Genomic DNA, 22,990 nt, shown 5'->3' on the forward strand with positions numbered 1-22,990 from the left:
CTCAGGAATAGAAAACATTTTTCAATGCTAAATTTAATACTCAAGACAAAGCAGACTGGCAACTAATCAATGTAAATAGACAGTCTTTACTTGATGTGCCCTAGTAAAGTTTTACTTATTTATTTGAGTTGGGAACTCAGTTTAGTCTTAGCCACTCGCAAGCTTAGACTTTGGGGGTTTTGGGGGTTGTTGTTAAAGTTTTTTAAATAAGGCAAATCTATTACATTACTTTTCATTATAAGTAAGAGCCTTTCTCCATCCAGTATGCTGAGTAGAAATTTCTGGAAAGAAATGAGAGGAAATGGAGTTAGAGTCATCTGTGGTATATAGTGCTGGAAGTTCTCTACACAGCTTCCCAACAGACAGGGCCACCTCACTCCTTCTCCACAAGCCTGGGCCACCCAGCCCATGGGAATTTTCCCACAATTGTCGCTTCTGGAACTTCCCTCCTCATGGTCGATTGCAGCAGGGCCACTTATTGTTGGAATATGATATATTCCAGCTTGCTCATTCTTCAACTTTGAGTCATCAGGTTCAGTAAAAACTATTTAGTGGCCTTGTGTATCAATCATCTAAACTGAAAATGGCATAAGACAAGTTTATTTATAAGTAAACTCATACACACATTTTTTAATGCTCGTCTTCACACTGACTCCTGCCTCAAATCTCCTCACACGTAGCCACATGGTTCCTGCCATCCTCCTTCTTCAGGTTTCTGCTGTGGGGGCAAAGGTGATGGGAAGGGCAAAGCCAAATTGGAATCACCAGGAATTTTCTGTATGTCAGTCTCTGTACCTACTACAACTTGGCAACACTGAGCCATCTTTTCCACCTCTAGCTTACCTCATTTCTCCCACTCCACTCCTACCTATTAAATATGATGTTCTGTTTATTATCTACACATCATGCTTCTTCTGTTTCACCTTTAGGATTTTAAAACAAATTTTCACTTTTAAAGGGACGTACTATTTGACTCAGCAGTTGCATTTCTAGAAATTGTATAACCTCAGACAAGTATGCAGGTAATCTTGTACCACCTCAGCCTCTATTAAATCCTCGTGCATGCTTTCTATTTCAGTAGCACTTGGACAGAGACTAATTATCTCTTGCTGCCATTATTTTGTTGTGGCCATGGGTCATGTCTCCTTCTAATAACTTGGGCAACTGCTCACTTCTTTGCCTAAACTGCGGCGGACTAGAGACATTTGTGCAGTAGCTACCTACGGTATATTCCCTTTCCGGTTTCTTCTTTTGAACTCCTGTTCCCTTACAGCAATCTTTCTCTTCCCATTTGCGAATATCACAAATGGTTACACTTTTTGCATTACATATTTCGATATTTAAATGACTAAACATGTAGTGGTGGTATTTCTACTTGGCTGTACATTAGAATAACCTCAAAAGCTTTATAAAATACTAATACCTGGTCCCACTCCCAGAAGATTCTGAGGCAATTTTTCTGGGGTGAGGTGTAGGTATCAGCATTTTAAAAAGCTGCGTGGGTGATTTTCATATGTGGTCAAGTTGGAGGACTAGAAATACTATTGATTTTTCTATATCGGTGATGACTCTGGTCACTTTAAACGCATCATAACCGTTTACGTGATTCCTTCGGGTTTATAAGTATACAGTAGTGTTACGTATAAAAACATTTTTCCTCTTCCTTTACCATATTTGTATTTCTTATTCATTTTCATGTTTCTTTGTATTGGAAGGAACTTCTGATACTATATTAACTAACAGTGATAAAATGCTTCTTCGTTTTGTGCCGGTTTTTAATGACTGCATGGCTCACTTATTTGTCAAAGCATATTGGCAGTTAATTTTAAATAAATACTTTAATAATGTAAGAAAGTATACCTTTATTATTAGTTTTAGAATTTTTAAATTAAGACTAGGTGTTGAATTTTAACAAATGAATTTTTGGTGTCTGTTGACATGACACTATTAAAAATTTCAACCTATTTCTAGATTCTGTTTACTATTATTTTCTTTTAAATTTTTGAGCATGAATTCTAAGTAAGCTTTGTCTATAGTTTTCTCTTTTCATTTTCTTTAGCCAGTTTTTTTTATAAATAATATATTTTATTTATTTATTTTTTTAAAGATTTTATTGGGGAAGGGGAACAGGACTTTATTGGGGAACAGTGTGTACTTCCAGGACTTTTTCCAAGTCAAGTTGTTGTCGTTTCAATCTTAGTTATAGAGGGCACAGCTCAGCTCCAGGTCCAGTTGCCATTGTTAGTTGCAGGGGGCGCAGCTCACCCGGCAACCTTGTGGTTGAGAGTACACGCTCCAACCAACTGAGCTATCTGGGAGCTCAGCGGGAGCTCAAGGTGCCGTGTTCAATCTTAGTTGCAGGTGCAGCCCACCATCTCTTGTGGGAGTCGAGGAATTGAACCAGCAACCTTGTGGTTGAGAGCCCACTGGTCCTTGTGGGAATCGAATCAGCAGCCTTCAGCGTTAGGAGCACGGAGCTCCAACTGCCTGAGCCACCAGGCCGGCCCTCTTTAGCCAGTTTTAGGAGCAGGTTAGTAGAATAAACTAGTAACCTATATCTTGACCTGTTTTAGGCATGATTTTTATGATGTGAATTGTTTGTTTCTGGAAAGTTTGAAAGGATTCACTAACAAACAATCAGAGACTTGTTTTTGTGGGGGTATAGTGTTTTTTTTGTTTTTTTTTTAAAGATGTTGGTCTAGTTGGGTATTTTATTTTACCAATGTTATAATTTTACATTTTTAATAGAAAATCCATCTATTTAATTTTATCCAAATTTATTAACACATACATAGTATTCCCCTACAATTTTATTGCCTCTTTTTATTTTATTTTTTTAAATTAAAGTTTGTTGGAGTGACAATTGTCAGTAAAGTTACATAGGTTTCAGGTGTACAATTCTGTGTACAATCCTTGTATATTTGATCCCATATATTTGATCCCTTTTACCCTCATCTACTAACCCCATCCCCACTTACCCGCTGGTAACCACTAAACTACTGTCTGTGTCTATGAGTTTTTGTTTCTTCATTTGTTTGTCTTGTTCTTTTGTTGTTTTCAGTTTTATATCCCACATATCAGTGAAATCATGGTTCTCGACTTTTTTCTATCTGACTTATTTCACTTAGCATAATAATCTCAAGATCCATCCATGTTTTCGCAAATGGCACTATTTCATCTTTTCTTATGGCAGAATAGTATTCCATTGTGTATATGTACCACAATCTTCTTTATCCAATCATCTATTGAAGGACACTTTGGTTGTTTCCATGTCTTGGCCAATGTAAATAAAGCTGCAGTGAACATCAGAGCACATATATCTTTATGGATAAAGGTTTTCAGATATTTTGGGTAGATACCCAGGAGAGGGATTGCTGGGTCATATGGTAATTCTATTTTTAAATTTTTATTATTTTATTATTGCCTCTTTTAATGTCCTATTTTTCCAACTACATTTCCTTCTTTTTTGTAATTAAATTTACCAGTACCATCACTTTTAGTCTCTTCACAAAAACTTTTAATTGAAATACAAAACTTTAAAAGGACCAAAGGAGGTTGTGAAAAGTTAGTTTCCCATTCCTGTTCCTCAGGCAATCCGTTCCTCTTTCATAGGCAGCACCTCCTGCCAATTCCTTTTCTTGTGGCCCTTCCAAAATATTTTGGTTTTTGCTTTCAAATATCTAATTCCTTTCTTTTTAAAAAAAGTTCCTCTAGGTTTCTTTCCTTCTTTCTCTCTCTCTCTCTCTCTCTCTCTCTCTCTTTCTTTTTGTCGTTTGTTTCTCAAGATTATTTGCTGCATGTTTAGGTTTTGTTTTTTTGACAATACTTAAAGCAATGCTTGTCCTCTATTCTTTTTTTCGGTCTATAGATTTCTTGTGTAGTGATTTTGGTACATTTTCTAACTTCATTATATCTTGCAAGCAAAATACTGTTGATTTTGTCTTCTGTTCAACTAATCTTGAAGATTCTATAATTTATGTGTAAATTTATCCTCTTTAATTTATGGTTGATACTGCATTTGTTATGTTTTCTATGTATAATTTATTTCTTAATTTTTATAATTCTTGTCTCTTTCTATACCTTCTGTTTTATAGAATGTTTTCCCCTTCCTTTTCACTTTTAAACAAATTTTAAAGGTGAACAAACTTTTGAATTCTCCCAATGCTAAAAATAACATATGTTTCTATATTTATTTACTATCATTAAAGCAAAAACAGGAACTTTCCTTTCCTTCCATATAAGGAAACTCAGTTTCTCCCTGTTTTGGCATTCCCTCTTCCTATTCCATAGCTACCCCCATTATTTTTTCCTTTCATATTTTACATTTGTTTGATGTGGTGTACTAATTATTTTTGGCTTCAGCCTGTTATTTATAAGTATTTTGCTCTTCTTGATTAAGTTAACAGCTACCCAGGCCTTCCTCTGAGGGGACGGACGCTGTGCCAGATTCAGGAGATACAGAGATAAAGGCCGTTCTGTCTTCAAGATCCCCTTTCTGACTGAGGAGGTATCTTGCATGCAATTCAACAATGGCAAAAGATTGATGTGTCAGGTGTGCTGGAGACACACAGGGAGGGACTCATGTTTGTTGAATCAGCGAAGGCATCCTGGGAGCTGAGTGTTGCTGTACCAGTAGGGCTTTGAGAGGTAATGGATAAAGCAAAAAGGCGAAAGTGTGAAGGTACCCAAGTTCATTGCCCACATTCATCAAAGGCCGAAGGTACCCAAGTGGCTGGAGATGAGACTGGACAAAGGACTGTTGGGGCCAGATAGTGAAGCATCTTGAGTGCCTGGCCAACAAGTTTCAGTGTGTCTCCTGTGGGCTGCACTGCTGAGGCTTCAACGCAGGGGAGCACCAGGCTCAAGGCTGTTTTTAGGACGATAACTCTGTCTGTCACGGGAAGTGGGAGCTCCAGGGAGGAAGTCAGTGAGGCGGCTGTGGCAGTCATCCAGGAGAGATGATGGGCGCTTGGACAAGGTGGTAGCAATAGTGATGGAGAAGAGAAGATGAGGTGTTTTGAGGCAGAATCTAAAGATACCAGCTGGTGTCTGACTCGGGTGAGGTTAGGAATTAGAGGATGGCTCAGAAAAGTTTTTTGTTTGTTTTAGGGCAGGTGATAATAGATGGTGGAAATATTGACCAGCTTGTGGAGTGGGGTAAAGTTTGTGTGTGTGTGTGTGGGGGGGTGGGGGGTGGTTAGCAGAAACTGATTTGGAGAGAGACAGAGGAGAGTTTATTTTAGGACTTCTTGAATTTAAGAAACCTTCAAGAGATCTAGGAAACGTATCTAGAAACAGTGGGCAATATTGGTCGGAAACTCAGGTGAGATGTAGGGGCTGGAGATAAATGTGCGAGACACACTTGCTCAAAGGAGGATGTCAAAGCCATAAGTGCAATCCCCTTGCCGCAGGCAGAGCATGAAGACAGAAAATCAAAGGGCCCAGGATGGCTTCTTGGCAAACACCAGTCTTTATGTATAGGAACTCGAAATGTCCTGAGCACTGTAATATGTGCCCAGCATGAGGTAACGAGAGCTTTTTCAGATGGCTTACTTTATCTTCTCAATAGCCCTGTGTATGGAAATTATTACTACCCTACTTTGTGGGCCAGGAAACTAAGGCCCCAAGGCATTGTAACCAAGCTAGTAAGTGGGATTGCAGGCCAGGCCTGGATGCGTGTCCATGCTAGAGGAAGCGGTAGGGGAGAAGCAGAACCACTTCCTACAGGGGCAGTGGCCAGCAGTGGCCGTTCACCCAGAGGTCCAGTAGGATAAGGAGAAGCTAAGCCACTGGTTTTTCTCAACTAGAAAACTGATAGGGATCCCAGCATGGTCAGTTCCCACTGAGGACCAAAGTCAGCTGGCACTGAAGTCAGAGAAGCTGAGGAAATGCAGCTGTTGACTGCAGCTTTTGGAGACAGCTTGGTGGTAGAGGAATGAATGACCAGGGCACCTGGTCTGGGGGTTGGGGGAGGTGGTGGCATCATTTTGTTTGTTTACAGATGACAGCTTGAAGTATTCTGATCACCTTTTTTTCTTTTAGGTCATTATCTTAGTCTTGTCTTGACTGGGCTTCTGTTACTAAAAAGAAAAAGAAATCAAAAGGAACTCTGCTGGATTCTCTTCCACATAGTCTGCTTGTTTAACTTGTTTACTTGGAGTTCTTTTCTTTTTCTCTCTTTCTTTTCCTTTACGCATTGTTTTCAGATGTTTCTAAGCTGTGTCTTAGTGACCCTCTTTGATTGCTAAATACGTGTGAGACCCTGAGAGCTGCTCTTTGGTTCTTCTTTCAGGTCTCTCCATTTTGGAAGTGGTTTTCTTCTGTCATTTGAATCTTTTGTTCAATTCAGCTTCCTCCAGAACTCTTAATTCAGAAACTGTTTCTCCTCCAGATGATGTCTTGTTCTTGCATTCTTTGACAATAGGAGAGTCCAGAGTGCTAAGAGCGTGCACTCTGGAACTAGACTGCCTGGGTTTAAATCCTGGTTGTACCAGCCACTAGCTGAATGACCCTGGGCAAGTTATTTAGCTGCTTTGTGCCTCAGTCTCTTCATCTGTAAACGGGAGGCAAGACTAATGCCTATTAGCAAGGGTTGTGATGAGGGTTAAATGAACTCCTGCCCGTGAAGAGCTTAGACTGAGCAGTGTCCAGTGCCCGTGTTCCATCCTCGTTAGCTGTTCTTATTGTTCTGGGGGAAGAACAGTAGGAGAGGTGACCTTTTCCTGATTGTCATTTGGACCACACAAATAAGTGATACATTTACAGATTATGGGAGCTTTACTTGGTAAACTAGAAATAGGCAAATCCTGGAAACCAGGTAGCATTCCCTCAGGTTTTTAAGCAGTTTAGCAACGAACAACTTTAATTTCGGTCCAGATGTGGCATGTGGACTTGCAGATGTCCACTGTGTGACCTCACCTTCCCCATGGCAAGTGCTTTTTTCTTAAATACAGGCCATACAATTTTAAATTTCTCCCTTACTGAATAGTTCTTCCACAAAACTATTTAATTTCGCTCATCCCATGTGTAAATAACAGCTGCTGGTGAATCAGCACTCAAAATTAAGTAACTTGCCTGAAGTCCATGGTGGGTTTGGGATTTAATTAAGCCCATGGTATCGGACTCCAGTGATATTAAAAGGAAAAGAGGTTTGCTGGAATACATATACATTAAACTATAGTCTGTTTTAGTTCAAGCTACCAAGACAAACTATCAACACTGGGAGGCTTATAAAGAACAGAAATTTATTTCTCACAGTTGTAGTGGCTGGAAGTTGAAATTAGGGTGCCAGCATGCTTAGGTTCTGGTGAGGGCTGTCTTCCGGGTTGCAGACAGCCTGTTTCTTGTTGTAGCTCCTCATTTGGTGGAGAGAGAGCGCTCTGCAGTCACAAAGTGCTCGCAAGACAGCAATAGTTAGGGGAAATCAGATCAACCTAACCTTTTGGAGTTTTTAAGGAAAGTGAGGAGGCTTGTGAATGAGGGAGCCAGTCATTTTTTAAGAAACCTTTGACAGAATTTGCATGGTTTCCAATAAATTCCTTCAACATATTTATTAACCATAAAAGGAAAGGAAAGGTAGTAACTTTGCAGTGGAGAAACCACCTTAACCAAGCGGTCATGGTCAACATCACCAGTAAGAAGGCATAGCACTGTCGTGAACCCCATGAGAGGACACACTCAGAGCACAACATCATTTCCAGGGTATTTCTGCCCCAAATGCATAACCTCAGTGTAATCATGAGAAAACAGCAGGCAGACCCAAATCAAGGGACAGTCCATAAAATAACTGATTAATACTCTTAAGGGTGTCAAGGACATGAATGGCGGGGACAGACTGAGAAACAGTCATAGACTGCAAGGTGACTAAGAAACAGCGACTCAGTACAGTGGGAATCCTGGGTAGGCTCTTGGAACAGCACAGGGACATCAGGAGAAAAACTGGTGAAATCTGAGTAAGGCCTTTGTTGTAGTAAACAGTTCTGTGCCAATGATAAGATCTGGTCCTGTCCCACATACCGTAGCTACTCGTATGGAAGATGGTAGCACTGGGTGAGCTGGGGCAGGGGTAACGGACACTGTCTGTACTTTTCTTTTTTAATTTTTTTTTATTGGGGAATATTGGGGAACAGTTTTTCCAGGACCCATCAGCTATAAGTCAAGTTGTCCTTTAATCTAGTAGTGAAGGGCGCAGCTCAGCTCCAAGTCCAGTCAGCGTTTTCAATCTTAGTTGCAGGGGGCACAGCCCACCGTCCCATGCGGGAATTCAACCGGCAACCTTGCTGTTGAAAGCTCATGCTCTAACCAACTGAGGCACCTGGCCACCCTCTCTGTACTCTTTTTCAACTGTTTTGTAAGTTCTTAAATTAGCTCAAAATTAAAAACTTGTTAAAAAATAAACCTTTGACAAGATTCCATACAGACGTTTTCTGTTTTGTCTCTATCTCATTTTTCTGTTAAGTAAAAAGCCATCAGGGGTTAGAGAAACTCTTTGGTCCTGGGTAGAAACTGGTGTAAGAATAGGAAAGAAAGCTTAGCGCTCAGTCTCCTTCTCTGAGTGGGTAAATGTTAATGAGAACCTTCCACATGTATTGCTCATTTCCTGATATGTTGAATTTCCTAGACCTTTGTGAAGGGTATAGTAGCTGTGTTGGTGGGAGATTTTTCTGAAAATTTTGTGAGGCCAAGTGTGCAGAATTAGCAAGATACTGTACTTAGGTTTTAAAAAAATTCCAAATCCGACTTCTGCAGGGTCACGTGTCTAAAGCTAGCACTTCGTACCCAGAGTTCTCTGAAGTGTTTGCTGCTGAGACCAGAATGGCCGGAAAACTGGTGCACGTCCGTGCAGAGGTGAGCAGACCCAAGCGCTCCTCGGGACGTATATGTGGATGAAGGGCCCTTCTAGTCCTTAGGGAGCAGCCACGTTACAGCCCTGAATACAGGAAGATCTTAAAAGCTAGGGTTTTCTAACTTGTTCGGATGAAGAATGCTGCACAGTGACAGCAGTGGGAGTCTGCATGGAGTCCAGGAGGATTTGGAGGGCGGGACTCAGAGTACCGGAGCGGCTGCTCTGGCCTGGGGCAGACGCTCTGCTTGCTGCAAAGCTGGGCTTGCTGCACCAGCAGACTGCAAACCTTAGAAGCTCTGAAGTTGTTCCTGAGGCAACAACCTAATCAGGGATTCTGTTTCCCAAATGCAAATACCCTGTTAGGAGAGGACAGCTCTGGCTAGATGACAGGAATAGCGAGGCTGCTGGAAAACTATACCTTCTCTAAAATGGGGGTAAAAATCTAGTGTGTCGCCTCCTCCACTGAGTTTGGTGGGTATTAAACCAGTTCTGCCCCACCAATTAAGAATAATCGCAGTGAACTAAAAAACATCATATTTCTGAACTTACACAAGACACTTTGGCAAGGCTTAGTGGGTTTGCTCAGTGCCTACAGCAATCAGAAATGTGTTTACCAAGGCATAGCGAGCTCTGAGAGGTGCAGCGTGGCCAGCTGGCAGCGTCCAGAGGGAGCCAGCCCTTCTCGGCTGCTGTGTGGATGTCTCTCCCTTCCTGAAGTTAATCTTTTGGGTCAGATTCCAAGTGGAGCCTCAAGGCAGCGAACCAACTACAGTGGTGCTAATTCGAATCCACGACACTGTTATGAAGCCCTTCCCTGGCCCGCCCTCCACAGGCCCTGGGCCTTCTTGTTCAGTAAAGATATGTCCTCATGCCTTGAGTCGGTAAAATGGTTATGGTGGTGCATTTTTAGTTATTCTCTACAATGAGTGCAGTGGATAAATGAGATAGAAAAATCAAGGACAAGTTCTTGGTTGACAATTAATTTGGAAGACTCAGCTCTGCTAACTCAGTGGAGTATGAGAAATGGATGACCGTTTTTTTCAGAATACTTTTGCAGAACAAAATCAACATTCATCAGTAGAGCTTTCCACCCTCTGACCACGATCCCTTTCCAGCCACAAATCTTCTATCCTGCCCCTACCTACCTTTGCTTTAGCTCTGGTAGGCTGGCGATACCATGTACTCTAACATTGCCAAACTTTTTCTTCCCCTTCTCTGCTTTCAGGTCCCGTATCATCAAATGCCACCCCCTTGCAACCTTCTTTGGTCTTCCTCAGTCATTATTATCAGTCTGCTTTTCCGTACCCCAAGCTCATTGTAGCACGTTTCCTATGGCACGTGTCACACACCACTTTGTGATGTTTCTGTTGACGTGGCTTTCTCCTCTCCTGGATTATCACCTCCTTGAGGTGACAGGGACTGAGGCGTTCATCTTCACATCCTCTGAGTGCTCAGCATAGTAAATTTGCTGACATTGATTGAGTGTTTGTACTGCTTCAGCCATTGTCTAAGCATTTTCTATGTATTATCGTGTTTAATGATCATATTAACCTCATGAGAGAGAGATTTATCCTCCCCCATATTTTTACAGATGAAGAAACAGGAAGGGTAAGAATTTTGCCTGAAGCCGCAAAATGGTGGAGTTGTGATTTGAACCCAGGCAGTCATTCAGGGGTCAGGGCTTCTCACTAGTACTTGATACTGGACTATGATGCTGTAACGCCCATGCTCTTTCTGCGTGCTCTACTGGCATTTATTGAACACCCGCTGTGTACTGGCAGGAACTGGGGTGATCCTCCCAAATATCCCAAGAGGCACATGAGTTGCTGTTCCGTAGATGAGGAAACTGAGATTCAGAGGGCTTGAGGTTAAGCAACCTGTACTAGTCAGTAGTACAGTATGTGCCTAGTGTGTGCAGGTAAGTGAACAAGTGGATGAATAACAACTGAAAGAGGCTGTGGGAAGAGAACCATCATGTACTGAGTGCCTTCCATTTTTTTCTGTAGGAAATTCTTCCCCCACATTTTATTATGAAAAATTTCCAGCGTGCTGCAAAGTTGAAATAATTTTACAGTGAGCAGCCATACACCCACTGCCCAGTTCTGTTAATGTTTTACTCTGTGTGCTTCCTAGTCCTCTATCCAGCCGTCTGTTCATCATATTTTTTTACGTATTCCCCCTCAGTGCTTCGGCATGCAGATTGCTAAGTAGAGGTCACTATTTGTTTTACAGTTTTTTTCTTTTGAGGTAAGATTTGTACATTTGTAGTTAAATTTGCAGTTAAATTTTAATTGTACATCTGCGTTTTGACAAATGTATACCCCTGTGTAACCCAAAATCTTACCAAGATATCATTACCCAGAAAGTTGCTTCATGTCCTTTCCCAGTAAATGCCTGTCCCTACTTCCCAGAGGAGTGTTTACTATTTTTATGTTGAATATTTATGGGTTTTTTTTGTTGTTGTTCCAAAAGAATTTCAGGTGACTCATTCAGGTCCATAAAATACAGCAAGAAAACATAAATGAGAAGTAGGTGGAGAAAAGAAACAAAGTTAGGAATATTAAATGGAGCCAGGAGAGCACCTATGATATGCCAGGCACTTTTATACGTAATGTATTACTTAATCCTCACAAGAGGTATGCATAATTATTTCTGTTTTATAAGTGGAGAGGCTGCAAAGTGGTGTAGCTAATAAGTAATGGGGACACTTCAACGCCAAAGTCTTTTTCTACTCTATCACCCCAAAAGCAAGACAATATGTAAAATAGCTTATTTTGAAAATTAATATGGTCTCAAATAATATTTGCTCAAGTATTTGTAAACTTATGTTACCTCAGTATGTTGGTAGTTTAACTAAGGGAGATGGCAGAGGTGGGGGCACTAAATTAGTCCTGCAGTATTTGTACCTCAAGGGCAAGGTTGGCTTTGAGTTATCTCAAATGGCCCTAGAGATGGGATTCCATGTCCTCAGTCAGAGAAAAAGTCAACTTTTCCAGAAATGGTGATAAAAACGGGAAGTCTAGAAATGGCTCCATTGACTGTTAAATGTGGCCATAACATCAGCAAGGAAGTGTCTTATGCATGGAAGAGCCTTGGTCAGAGCTTTCGTCGTTGACTTTAACAGGGTTCATTTGTTATAAGGGGTTTTAGAAATCATTGTATCTGCTACCTTCTGCATTCTGTGTTGAGTCTCCTTTATGTTAATAGATTGTATATACCAAAAAAGGGCAAAGAAAAACTGAATATTACTTAGAGGTTTCTTACTTGAAATACCAGAAAAAGATTGAGCCTGTGGTAGTAGGAAGGTTGTCACAGGACTCCTGGATAAAGTTAGGGACAGACTTTGAAAAATAAAGGAAGCTGGGAGTGTTAAATTGATACTGACGTGGCGATATAAAACAGGAGAATTTCCTCTCTCGACTGTGGCTCCCAACATGGTGCGATGATCATTGCGTTAGGCTCTGTTGGGCTGTGAGGACCACGGCCTGCTCATGCGGTCCTGGGTGATGCAGTGAGGAAACGCAGGAGCCAGTCCCATGGGCAGACCTGTGCGGACCTAGCACAGTGACTCTGGAGCCCCCTGGGAGCGAGGCAGGGGTCAGCAGCCTTGCTCTGCTGTCCACGCTGTCCCCCCCCCCCCGTGTGTCTGCTTCCTCACCACTCCCTACCCTTGCGCCCCAAATACCATGCCCGAAGCTTGCAAAACGAGCATTTTCTGCACCTTCCAGGCCTTCTGCCTGTGCCTGTGGTCCCCTGGGCAGCAGGGAAGGGGTGGGCAGCCAAGTAGAAAGGTCACCAGTAGAAAGATCCATGTGAATGGTGGCCACCAATGATAAATACCGGTTTCTCCTCCCCGGACAGCAGCACAATGATCTTTAATAGACTGCTTTAATTGAAGGGAATTAAAAAAAAAATTACATTGTTTTCTCACTATAAAAGCCATGCATTCTTATGGTAGATAATCTGGAAAATATAGGAAAGCATAATGAAGATAATTGAGATTCCTGTTAGTGATATCTTGACAGCCTTCTTTTTGGGCATTTACTTAAAAATTGTTTACTTACAGTTGACGCCAATTCTATATATACATTTTGTATCTTGCTTTGAAAATATTTAATTGTCATATAAAATGTAATATTCAAAATACTTTACTGTATCATTAAAATTATTCAGAAGCATGCTTTTAAATAGCTGTTTACATTTCTATCTTGTATGGACAGTACTCTATTTTCTGCCTACCTTTGTCATTGAATTTGAAGTGAGTTTCTTGTGAACAGCATATATATGGTTGGGTTGTATTCTTCTCCACTCTCCCAATCCCTACTTTTTAATTGGTGTATTTAGACCATTTACATGTCAGGTAATTATTGATGTATTCGGGCTTTATTCTGCCATTTTATTATTTATTTTGTTTCCTGTTTCTCTTTTCTTGCCTTTGTCTGAATTGCTTGAACATTTTTTAGGATTTTTATCTTGACTCATTTGTAGTGTTTTTGAGTGTATCTCTTTGTGTCATTTTCTTGGTGGTTACTGTGGGTATTAAAATATGCATAGTTGACTTATAACAGACTTACTGTTATCAATATTTTATCACTTTGAGTGAAATGTGGAAACCTTACTTTCATCTAAGTGTCCCTTTACTTCCCCTTTCCCCCTTTTAAATATAATTCTTGAGTGTCAGATTGAGTTATGATTTTTTCAGTCATTAAATATGATTTATGAAACTCATGAGGAGAAGGATAGTCTATTGTATATATTCATATTCTTTTTCTATTCTTTCTTCCTTCCTGTTGCTCCAAGATTTCTTTTGTTATCATTTCCATTCTGTAAGGGGAGATCTAGCGACACATTCTTTTAGTTTATGTCTTGTCCCCTCCAGTCTTGAAGTATAGTTTCTCCAGATACAGAATTCATGGTTGACATTCTTTTTTTTTCAGCACTGAAAATGTTGTGCTACTTCCTTCTGGCCTCCATGGTTTTAAATGAGAAGACTGTTGTCATTTGAATTCGTGTTTCCTTATAGGCAATAGGTTCTTTTTCTCTTCTTCCAAGAGTTTTTCTTTGTCTTTAATTATCAGACATTTAGTTATCTTGTGTTTTGGCATGGATTTCTTTGGGTTTATCCTATTTGAGTTTTTCCTAGCTTCTTGAATCTGTAGGTTTGTGTCTTTCACCAGGTTTAGGAAATTCTCAGCCATTATCTTTTTGAATACTTTTTCAGCCCCTCTCTTTCTACTCTTCTTCTTCTGATGTGAACATTGGATCTTTTGTTATTGTCTCACAAGTGCCTGAAGCTCTGTCTGTTTGTTTTCAGTATACTCTCTTTTATTCATGTTGGATAAGTTTTATTGATCTATCTTCAAGTTCACTGATTCTGTGCTCTGTCATCTATGCTCTATTATTAAACCCATCTAGTAAGTGTTTAGTTCTGTTATTCTATCTTTCAGTTCTATACTTTTCACTGTTTTTTTTTTTTTAATAACTTCTATTTCTTTGATGAGTTTTCTGTTTTTTCATTTGTTTTCAGAGAATTTCTAATTGCTTTTTCCCACATTTTTATGATGACTTCTTTAAAATCCTTTGTAAGCTGATTTCATCATCAGATTCATCCTAGTGTTGATATTAGTTGATTATCTTTTTTTCATTCAAGTCATGGTTTTTCTGGTTCTTGATATGATGGGTGATTTTCAGTTTCATTCTGGACATTTTGTCTGTTATGTTAGGATACTCTGAGTCCTAGCATTCCACGATAATTTCTTTATTTTACCAGAAAGTCACCCTGATTAAGTCTAGCACACAGTTTGGGTCTGCTTTTGTGGGCTGTGGTTCCAATGAAGATTTGCTTTTCAGAACCTTTGCTGTTACTGTTTTGGTCTGCTTGGCTTATCTGGTGCAGCTGGGGCTCTCACTGGTTCCTGCTGGTGCTGTCTGATGAGGGGAGTTTCTCCAGGCTATGATGCCTGGTGCCTCTAGGAGGCAGCATAGCCTGGAGAAACTTCCTGGGTGACCTGCAGGGAGGGAAAGTGCTTTCTTAACTTCTTTTATTATCTCTCTTTCTTCTTGGTGCTGCCAGCTGGCCTGATATTGATAGCAGAATTCCCATTCTATCCTGGTGAAGGATATGCCTACCTGGGTTGCCTTCTGTTGCTAGGCTGGGACTTGGGAAACACTGGGCCTGGGCCACCTTCTTCAGTTGGATGGAGGTGGGGGGTGGGGGTCATAAGATGCCCTGCTGCTGTGTTGTCCCTAAACTGTTTGCTTTCCTTTTTCCATCTTTTAGACTTCTCCTTTGGTTACCTCTTGTGTTATTTCCAGTGTTTATAGTTCTACGTAGCAAGGAGGCTGGGGGAGAAATGAGTTATGCCATCTTGTCTGGACTGTTACAGTGTTCTATTTAACTATTTGTCTTTTGGATGATTAAGTTGTTTTAAATGTTGAGTACTGTAGACATCATGACAAGGGACCTTCCAACAGCCTTGGAATCTGAAAGGCTTCCTTACTCCACAGACCCAAGGGCCTGTGCCTGGTTGGCTGCCCAGTACAGGCTGTTACTCATCTGTCTTCTGCTTGCTTGGCTGGTGATGTCAGTCCTTCACGTCTGCTTTAAAGGCAGGCATTTCTTGTTGTTCTTATGGTCGTTGAATACTGCAGTAGTTTGTCACATTTCTAGCAGGATTAAAACATAAACTTTCGCCTTTGTAGAACCTTTTCTTGGCCTTTCATTTTGGTCAATTTTCTCTCTCTTTTGGCAAAGATTTTATATTAAATTCAGCAATGTAAATTGTATTTAACTGTGATTTAACTATGAGATATTGAATTTTTTTTATGTGAACATTTCTATTTTAGGACTGTAAGACAATGACCAAGCTTTTTTTTTTGTAAATTAGTATGAAAAGTTTTTGGATTTTCCACTTGTGAATGAGAAGTTCGAGGTCATTTCAGTTCTTCCCTATAAATGTGCCTTAAAAAAGTCAAAGGGGGAAATCCTTTATATTGGAAGCCATGGGTCCCTTTGTATAGTTTACAATAATAGTTTTGCACAAATAATTTCAGGTTAAAATTGCATACTATTTATTCCCACCCATTTCCTTTATTGGCTGTGACACACAGGAATTACGCCCATTGCTTGACTAACCTTTTTGACCTTTTGTTACTTGGCTATAAATTGACTTGGGTCTTTTGCAAAAACACTGTCAGGGGGGAAAAATCTTTTTGTTAGAACCCAGCCAATTCCTGCTTCAGTGTAGAACAGTTTGTTCTCCTGAAGAAATGAGCCAGTTCAGTGAACAGAAAAACATAGCCGTAAACTGGCATCACCAAAAACTGCAAAAGCAATTGCCCGTGATCATTCCACAGACCAGAGAACTTTATAAAAACAAAAATGAGGCTTTTGGGAGAAACATACCGTTTTGAGTTCCACAGGCTTTAGGTAAATGTTTAGGACTTGTTAGAATTATAACCACATAAAAAGGGTTTGGTGTTTTTTTGTTGTTGTTTTTTTTTAAGTTCTAGCTGTCACCAACATTTTAACATTTTAAATGGGGATGTTGTAGAATTCTCTCTCTGCCTTCTCTCACATTTGCAGACTGCTATTGTAGCATGTATCCCCTGCATTTCAGTGGCTCTTCCTCCCAGGTTAAAAGCTTCTTCTGTTCAACAATATAACTGTTTCCTGAGTGACTGCTCTGTGCAAGACTGAGTCTTGGGTCACCCCTCAAAGAAGACATTTATACTGACTGGTCTAGTGAATTATAAGAAAACATGAAAAATGTCTATAGCATGGCAGGTGCAGTAACAGAAAAATGTACAAGACACAGTGTCAGTAGTTGACAGAGTGCCCCGGAAGTGGAGGAATTAGAGTGAAGTTTGAAGACTGTCTGGGAGTTTGCCAGCTACCGTGTTTCCCTGAAAATAAGACCTACCCAGACAATCAGCTCTAATGCGTCTTTTGGAGCAAAAATTAATATAAGACCCGGTCTTATAGTATAACATAATATATTATATAAGACCGGGTATTAGATTAGATTAGATTATACCCGGTGTTATTTTGTCTTATTTTACTACAAATGAAATAAGACCGGGTCTTATATTAATTTTTGCACTAAAAATTAATTAGAGCTGATTGTCCAGCTAGGTCTTATTTTCGGGGAAACATGGTACATGAGAGGCGAAGGGTATTCTGGGAAAAGAGACAAGTATATATAAAATTGAAGAGTGATGAGATAGCACGGGGGTTCCAGGTACTGTAAGTAGAATTGCTTGGGTATTAAGTATGGAGGGAAAGGAATGGTGGACAGTGAAACTGGAGAGGAACAGGGTAACATGCGTCTCAAATGCCACGCGAAGCAGTTTGGAGCCTATGCTGTAGGTCATGGGGCTTTGTAAGGGCTTGAAACGGGAATGGCCTGGACAGAGTTGGACAGGGAAGATGTGGGTTTGCAAGGAACATGAGCTCAGTAAGGGTGGGTTGGACCAGACTAAGGACCATGATGGCAGGCTAAAGTGGGCAGGCTTTATTCTGCAGGGAATCGCTGAGGACAATGCCCTGTGTGTTTTGCAAAGGCAAATATGGTTGTGATGAAGACTGTATGGGGGAGGGTGTGTGTGTACGTGTGTGTGCACACACAGGGAATATAGGTCACTGAAATCACTGTGCAGTCTACATGCCAGAGGAGAGGAACAGCTCTCAGAAGCCTTGCACAGGGGACACCGTGGTGACAGGGGAGTGCAGGGAGCCAGGAAGAAGGCAGGACGTCCAAGACTTAGCTTAACTCTCCGCCTGCCCTGCAAGGATGCTCTCAGTGAACTGTCATTCAGTTTTCATAGTGAGCCTTACACTGTATGCACTGACACCATTCCAGTTTTGTAAAGGAGAAAACTGAGGTTTGGGAGACGACATACTTCACCAAAGACCCAAGGGTCCTGCTCTAGGCAGTTGCCGAGTCAGGGTCGGAACTCAGGTTTATCTGATTCCAGTCATAGTGACATGCCACCTCGGGATAATACTTACTCTAACTGAGCTGCCCATTGTTAGCCAGTCTCAAAATGTCTTACACACTCAGTATAAGAGCTATGCCTATAAATGCTACTAACACTTAGATTTGGGTATTAATGCTGATACAATTCATATTTTGAAAGCCTATTTTTCTTCTTAACCTGTCATCCCATGAAAACATAAAATACATGGTTTTATTTCTTAAAATCTCACCATTTTGGAAAAATTGGTGTGGGGGAAGGCCCAACAAAATTGACAAAAACTGAATATACTTAAAGAAATACGATTTTTTAATGTTCAAGTGAGTGTGTATATATAACAATTTGTATTAGAATAACTGTGGCTTTCAGTAAGTAGAGAACCTTTTAGGGCTAACACGAAGTTAACAGTAATTTTTGGTAAATGTATGCTTTTAAAAGCCTCAGAAAATAGTTTTCAAGTAACTGTACTGTAGCTAAAGAAGAGGTTTACTAAGCAAAAACCATCTTCAATCAAGTCCCAGGAAAAATGAATGATTCTTTCTATGAAACATTCATTCTGTGGTCACGGGGTCATGGAATTCAGGCTTAGGGCCTAGAGGGAAGGTGGGGAAGAACCCAAAACAAACCTGGCCTCCTCTGTATCAAGAATATATCAGCCCCTATTTAGTTACCGAAGGGAAGTACTGGCCCATTTGGGACTAGAGCCTTGAGGTTCCGGTATCAAAGTCTGTACTTATGGAATGTGGCAAGCTGTGTCTTCAGCATCTCATTTCCACCCCTCCTTTGCTTCTCAAAGTGGAACTAGAAAAAAAAAAAAGAATGTTTTTGAGATAGAAAAATGCTGGAAATGTGGGGAAAGGATCTAAATCTTAAGCTAAGTCTGAATTATTATTTTGTGGCATCAGTAGTAAAAGAAAATTTGCTGGTTTTTTAAGAAAAAATTAATATCTAATGTGACAGTGGAACTGTAGCACGCTCCCCCGCCAAAACAGAGATTATATATAGCACAGCAAAAGAAAGACAGCCCTGCTTTCCTCAAGCGGCTGCCGAGCGGAGCAGGAGCAGCACTCACGTAACAGGGTGTGCTCATTCCTCGCACTGGACGTTCACACAGCTGGGCCTCGCCGGGCCTTTGTTCTCCTCAGCGTTAACTCTTGCTCGTATCCTCCATGGCTCTGGGACCTGTGCCTGGCACAGGAGGAAATGCTGCAGATACAGAACCCAAATCATGTCCCCCGACAGTCTGGTCTAGTGGAGCCGACAGACCAGGGGCTGCAGCTCACCTGGAGCAAGAAACTGTGGGCTGTGGAGGCTGGGGGAGACGCGGCCTGGAGGAACCTGTCAGCCACACCTGGGGATGTGTTCCTGCAGTCAGCAGAGAAGCTACCTGCCTCCCTGCACCTCAGATTCCTCTGCTCTAGAAAGGTGGCAACACCCACACCATTCATAGGTATGGCAGGATGCTGTGAAATCGTATGTGGTAACTCATGCAGTGCGCCTACTTACCCAGACCTGGCACTCAGTGGGCATTTGGTAAATACACATACGCATTTCTCTGCCTCTTTCCTTTTCTCAAACCCCCAGACCCAGTTCTACTTTTTTTTCCTTTTTTTTTTTTTTAATTTATTTTTTAAATTTATTGGGGTGACAATTGTTAGTAAAATTACATAGATTTCAGGTGTACAATTCTGTATTACATCATCTATACATCCCATTGTGTGTTCACCACCCAGAGTCAGTTCTCCTTCCATCACCATATATTTGATCCCCCTTACCCTCATCTCCCACCCCCCACCCCCCTTACCCTCTGGTAACCACTAAACTAATGTCTGTGTCTATGAGTTTCTGTTTCTCATTTGTTTGTCTTGTTCTTTTGTTGTTTTTGGTTTATATACAACATATCAGTGAAATCACATGGGTCTCTGCTTTTTCTGTCTGACTTATTTCGCTCAGCATTACACGCTCAAGATCCATCGATGTTGTCACAAATGTTCCTATATCATCTTTTCTTACCGCCGAATAGTATTCCATTGTGTATATATACCACAACTTCTTTATCCATTCATCTATCCAAGGACACTTTGGTTGTTTCCATGTCTTGGCCACCGTAAACAAAGCTGCAATGAACATTGGAGCACACGTGTCTTTATAAATGCTTTCAGATTTTTTGGGTAGATACCCAGGAGAGGGATTGCTGGGTCATATGGCAATTCTATTCGTAATTTTTTGAGGAACCTCCACACTGCCTTCCATAACGGCTGAACCAGTCTGCATTCCCACCAACAGTGCATGAGGGTTCCTTTTTCTCCACAGCCTCTCCAACACTTGTTACATTTTTTTTCCTTTTTACTGAGAAACATGGTCCCTTTGGTGAACTCTGTCAGCATATATATATATATATATATATATATATATATATATATATATATGTATATGTATATGTATATGTATATGTATATGTATATGTGTGTGTGTGTGTGTGTGTGTATATATATATATATATATATATATATATATATATACATATCTTAAACCTCAAAATTCTCTCACTTTCACCCCCGTCTCCTTTTTCCTTCCTGCCTCCTAGGAGTAAGTATCCCAATTCCTTTCTACTTTTCCTGGGCAACAGCAAGCAGTGTGAGGGTGAGAGGTGTGGGAGTGGGACGTGGCCTGTGAAGGTAAGGATGACATTGCTGTCATACGAGTAGACACATCACAGCTCAGAATTTGTCTTAATCCAGGTCCCCTCAAGTCTTCCCAAATAGGTTTGGGAATTACAGGCTCCTGTAGCACTCCCCTCCCTGTGTCTTCCTCTCTTGCTTCTGTTTCCTGAAAAGAAAGAAGAGAATAAGAGTTTGTCCTTTCCAAGCTGCCTAGGTCTAGAATCCTCTCTCTCCTCCCAACCAGGGACCTGATGGGCATTCTTCAAAGGGATCCCATCCGTTATGGAATCATGTTTGGCTCCATTTGTCCTAATGTCATCAGAGTCCATACCTGAGGGAATTAGCTGAGAGGACATCGGGGCACACATCTGCTCCCTTTCCTGTCTTGTTCACGACCTCCCCTTCTTATTCTACTTCTCCCCAAACCCCCCGCCCTCCAGCCAGGCCCCCATTGCTGGCATATCTTCATCTAAGGTAGTGGTTCTCAACAGTGGATATTTGGCAATGTCCGGAGACTTTTCGGATTGTCACAACAAGGGGGCAGGGTGGGAGGTGCTGTTGGCACCTAGTGGGTAAAGGTCAGGGATGTTGCTAAATATCTTACAATGCACAGGACAGCCCCCCAGAAAAAAAATTATCTGGTCTAAAATGTCAATACCAAAATTGAGAAACCCTGGTCTACGGGGTTTCCCACACGAGCCCCCCTCTTTGTGCTTGCCTGCCTCCGTGTCTGTGTCAGTAGGGGCTTTTGTGAACCTCAAAAGCTCGTCCTCCCAGTGTATGGCCTCCCCTCTCCGGAGTCCTCCCCCATCCCTGCTCCAGTCAGAGCTCATCCTTACCCAGGGTTTCCCAACTGCTCGTGTCCATTCATTGCAACACTTACCACCCTTTGCCTCTGATAGCCCCCTTGAACATGATATATTTTTTTCTCTTTTGAGAACAGAGTAAGAGTTTGGCTATAATGAGGATGACCATCCACACCCCAGTTTACATAATAATATTTCAAGGTCCCAAACCTTGCACTGGGAGAGGCAGTGGCACAGTGTGGAATGAACACCAGACTTGGCATCGAGAGATTGTCTGGTCCTCAACTATAACATTCCCGTTCTGTGACAATAGACATCATTTCTCTGAACTTTTGCTTTCACACAGGTAACAGAGAGATAATAACATCCATTTCCTAGGATTGTTTGAGGCTGTGAGGAGATGTTAGCCCAGGACCTGGTACCCAGTGGTCAAAGGCGGGTTGAAGCTTAAACATGAATCCAAGGTCCCAGCTGTGACCCTGAAAACAGCATTGTTTCCCATTGCCTTGATAGCTGTGATCTTAATTCCAGCTAGCACGTGACCACTATACCTTATGAAACGAGGAGAGCCCTCCCAGCACCGGGCCAGTAGCACATCTTGCTCACTGGAGAAGTACTGGAGGGTTGATACTTCCCCTAATCCCATCGAAGCAGAGGAATTCCCATACACTTCTGACTCCCCCCAGTTTTATAAGCAGCTATTTCTCCCCATCCTGGAACATTGGGGCCCAAGAACCATGCCCTGAAGTTTGGGAGGTCTGCCTGACCGGCGGTCACCGGAAGTCAGCTGCTTTGTAAGGGGGTTGCTGAAGCCTGAGAGGGGTGCTGCATCCATTCACTGCCACGACTGTCTGGTGCATGGAGACCAGCATCTTGTTCAGATGCTGTATTACATTTACCTTTTCTGCGGTGCTAAGAGCTTAGTGACAATTGATCCCGTGGGCAAAGGCAATTTTCATATACTCCTAGAGCTAGGGTTATAAAAACCATATAACTATCCAACAGTGCAAGTATCATCTTGTATTTGCCCAGAGAATTTCAAACTTACTTCCTCTATATGTGGCCTTATCTTTAGAACAGAGAGGAAGTCTGTGCACATCAAAGAAAGAACTGATTCCATCTTTGGGATAGCTATGAAATGTCCTGCGGGCCGCAGCAATATCATGGGCCTTCCATTTTTATCAGCAGCCAAAGAATGAAGAAATACTACATGGCTCGGTCGTGGGTCAGAGGCCAGGGGACAGATGGGGTATGACCAGTTGAACATGAGTATCTACAGGGCTCCCAGGGCTAACAGCAGCGAATTATGGCTCCTCCTCACACCATGTGCCTTGCTCGGTTTTCTCAGACTCCTCAGGCGCTCACTCTCCACCCCAGGACTTAGCTCTCCAATCTTATACACTCTGTTGTGCTGTTCACGCTTAAGGGATGTTCGTGTCTGTTTTTTGTTTTGTTTTGTTTTGTTTGCCAACCAAATGGACTGTGGGTTAAGAGTTAAGAGCATAGCTTTGGAGGCAGGAAGACAGGTTTGAATCCTAGCTGCTGCCTGTTGCTTGTGTGACCTGTCACGTTACTTAGCCATATAACTTTGGTTTCCCAGTTTGGAAAATTGGTTGATGATACTTAGCTCACAGGACTGTTGTGAAAATTAAATTAAATGAGGAAATAAATGTAAAGCAGTTGGCATAGTGCCTGGCGTC

General features: G+C 41.5%; 1 protein-coding gene across 9 annotated transcripts in view; it reads left to right on the forward strand.

Annotated features, from left to right (window-relative positions):
- ZHX3 (zinc fingers and homeoboxes 3) overlaps positions 1 to 22,990 on the forward strand; it is a 134,472-nt gene that overhangs the window by 66,127 nt on the left and 45,355 nt on the right. The window contains exons 3-4 of one of the 9 annotated variants that reach the window (XM_074317287.1): positions 2,356 to 2,530; positions 4,400 to 4,507. The exons of 6 other annotated variants lie outside the window; for them this stretch is intronic. The gene's annotated coding sequence lies outside the window, so the exon portion shown is untranslated. Of the gene's footprint in view, positions 1 to 2,355; positions 2,531 to 4,399; positions 4,508 to 8,748; positions 8,848 to 22,990 lie in introns of those variants that run through there. 2 more of the 9 variants (XM_074317286.1, XM_074317285.1) reach the window with 2 other exon arrangements.

This window comes from Rhinolophus sinicus, linkage group LG13 (assembly GCF_036562045.2).
Source record: "Rhinolophus sinicus isolate RSC01 linkage group LG13, ASM3656204v1, whole genome shotgun sequence".
In the NCBI taxonomy this organism is placed as follows: Eukaryota; Metazoa; Chordata; class Mammalia; order Chiroptera; family Rhinolophidae; genus Rhinolophus; species Rhinolophus sinicus.